Source organism: Chiloscyllium plagiosum, unplaced genomic scaffold, assembly GCF_037043375.1.
Source record: "Chiloscyllium plagiosum isolate Xiang-an unplaced genomic scaffold, Cpla_swu_hap1 HiC_scaffold_39, whole genome shotgun sequence".
Classification (NCBI taxonomy): domain Eukaryota; kingdom Metazoa; phylum Chordata; class Chondrichthyes; order Orectolobiformes; family Hemiscylliidae; genus Chiloscyllium; species Chiloscyllium plagiosum.
In genome coordinates this window covers 89,171,494-89,174,747 of record NW_028270177.1, presented here as the reverse complement: position 1 = coordinate 89,174,747, position 3,254 = coordinate 89,171,494, and the positions used below count along the sequence as shown (strand labels likewise).

Below are 3,254 nucleotides of genomic sequence, written 5' to 3'. Positions count from 1 at the left end.
TCACTTTTCCAACAAAACAAAACGAATCTTATGTTGCGAACAATATTCAAATAAGCAATGGGCAGCAGAGAGGAAAGCTTTCGAGCAACGCTGCCCGGATTGTCACGGCAATTAACAGGAACCATCGCCATGAAAACCCTAAAGCAACCTGACAAATCTATTTCGCCACAGAATGCAACGTTGGTGCTCAAGACTTTTCCTTACAAAATCACAGGAAAAGCCACGACACTGCGATGGCCGGGAATCGAACCCAGGTCAACTGCTTGGAAGGCAGCTATGCTCACCACTACACCACCACCGCGCTAGCAAATAGACTGTCCCTTTTCCCAAACGGACATAACAAGGCCGTAATCGTCACCAACTGAACTGGGGATGAAAGCAAAACAAGCAATTGTTTGTAAAACGTCAACAGGTCTGAAAACATCAGAATCAGAAGCCTTCAGCCCTTAAGAACAATCACTGGATCCAAAAGGTTCACTCTCCACAAATGCTGCCGAACCTGCTGAGTTTCCCAGCAATTTTTGAGCTGTCTCTCAGATCTGCAACATCTGCAGTTCTTTGTCAGATAGAAAGCAAACGTTGACCCATTGAAGGGGATATTTGATCAGGTGATTGTCCTCTTCATCCACAGATATAGATGGAATGGAGTATAGGATCATAAAATTCTTACAGTGTAGAAACAGGCTATTCGGCTCATCATGCATCCCACCAAGTCTCACCCTCGACGCTATTCCTGTAACCCCGCATTTCTCATGGCTTACCATATAACCAACACTCACCTGGACACTATTGACTATTGAGCGTTGCAAATCCACCCTAACCTGCGCATTTTTGGACTGTGCGAGGAAACTGGAGCACCCGGAGGAAACTCACGCAGACACGGGGAGAATGTGCAAACTCCACGCACACAGTCTTCAATCAGACAGGGATCTGGGTAATTGGAGAGGTTTCAACAGGGAGTGCAGACTGGTGTGTGAATGATGGGCCGAAAGCCTGATCTCAGTGCTGTAAAGGCTCTACAGTAACATGATTCACTACATCCAGCATTCAACACAGTTTGCATTTTGTTTTAATCCGTCCTGTTATTGACATTATTCCGAGTGAAATGTATAGAGAGAGGTTGTTTGCGCATTCACACAGATCTGTGTTTTGATGGGTCAGGAGCAACATGCAAAACAACAACTGGCGGAGGGAGAATTGAATTCCCCTTCCGAATCTGCTGAGGACATGCAGGACCAGGATCTTCTCTATCACAACTCACTCACCACCCAATGCCTTGAGGAAAAACGCCTGATCTTCCGCCTCTGGAACCTCCAGATATCGTGTGTGTGTGTGTGTGTGTGTGTGTGTGTGTGTTTTGTGCCTGTCGCTGTGTGTGTGTAACAGCCGGAAATACGTACAGAGACTCAGACACAATCACATATGCAGAGAGATGTGCAAAGACCCATACAGACAGAAGCACACATATCGACTTAAAGGGACACACGTGCACATACAGTCACACAGACATACACACACAAGCGCACAGATGTTGATGGAGACAGCAAAAGTGAATTTCTTTCCTAAAACTAAATGAGAAATTAATAGATTTTTGGATTGTTTGACTTTACAGGAAATTTGTCCATAATTTTGACGGGACAGCTGCGCCTTTAACATGTTTTTGAACGAAATAAGAGAAAGGTGGTTTAGTTAGTAGAGTGCGAGGTTAATGTTGAACGGATGAAAGCAATTTGAATTGATGAACCTATTTTACCATCCCTGCGTTTTCCAGTCTTTTCAAAATGGCCGCTGATGCTTCTGAATTGGGTTTAAGTGCTTTCTTGTTCCAGGATGATAAAATAGGAATTAAGAACCTGGAGGATATTTCTATTAGAATCAATACCTATCATTGGAAAAGTCCTCTTCCATAGGAAAGGGGACTTTGGGATTGCTGTTAGATTTTCAGCACTTCGAAGACCACCCAACAAAAAACAATGAAATACAAAATTAAACAGATTGTAATCCACTGTCCTTCTTTAAAAGTTTCAAATTAACAATGCAACATATTTTGATGGTGTCGTTTGTTGTAACCATTTTATTATACACATCACCAGAAAACCGAATGTGAATTCAGATATATTGTCCTAAAATACAAATGGTGAAATACGTAAAAGCTTTAAGAAATGCGAATGTTGCATAACATTGCAAGAAGGGAGAAATAATAAATAGACTGTACTTTTTATAAAAAATGTGCATCATGTATTTTGCAAGGAAATGCGTTTTTGAAATGGCATTTTAGTTTTCTCAGGGCGAATACATATAAAAACATATTTTAAAAAAAGAATTGAGTGTAATTGCGGACTAAAATGTGAAAAGAGCGACCTTACAAACAGATCGAAAGTGGAGGATAGCTGCAAGATTTGACAGCAATTTACCTGATAGTGACCCAATAATTGAAGTGTGATTGGAGATGAACGGAGTTATACACAGATGCAGCCTTTGTTTGTGACAAGGAGCTCATTGATTATTGGCCACTAGTTCACCACTGACAAAGGCTGTCAGCTACCAGCAACGATGTGATTGGTTCTCAGGCAACTAAACAGCTTGGGACTCTGAACAAGATACAGGGGAGTCTTCAACTGCTCAGGAGCTCTCTGTTCGCGGCAGTGATAGGTGCTTTAATCCTGAAGAAACCTGGTTTATTTTTGTTTTAGCTGTTCCTATGAGCTCTGCCTTTTAATGAGTGTGTTAGAGACTGTTTGTAAGTATTAACCAGTCCTTCTGCATGGTGTAACTCAATGACAGCCTCCAAGATGCACTGTACAAATTTACCAAGGCTCTAAAGACATGACAACGAAGAAATGGAAGGGCAGGGGAAGCAGATGAATTGGAGGGTTATGACTTGGAGCCAGTGATCCAACCTGGTTAAATGAAGAGTAGATGAAGACAAATGAAGAGTAGAGTACATAACGTCAGGAAGTATGGGATACAGTGGGATTTGGCGATCTGGATTCAGAATTGGCTGGCTGACAGAAGGCAGAATGTGCTTGTAGATGGAAAATATTCTGCCTGGAGGAAAGTGTTGATTGGAGTCCCGCAGGTCTCTGTTCTTGGACCTCTGCTCTTTGTAGTTCTTATAAATGACTTGGATGAGGAGGTTGAAGAGTGGGTTAGTAAGTTTGCAGGTGGCACTAAGGTTGCAGGTATTGTCGACGGTATAAACGGCTACTTCAGGCTGCAGCGCGACATAGATAGGATGCAGATCTGGGCATGGC

General features: G+C 42.5%; 1 non-coding gene across 1 annotated transcript; it reads right to left on the bottom strand.

The window, feature by feature from the left end:
• Window positions 1-229: 229 nt before the first annotated feature.
• Window positions 230-301, bottom strand: trnag-ucc (transfer RNA glycine (anticodon UCC)). The gene has a single exon. It is a non-coding gene; the product is annotated as a tRNA-Gly (tRNA).
• Between the last annotated feature and the right edge of the window lie 2,953 nt (window positions 302-3,254).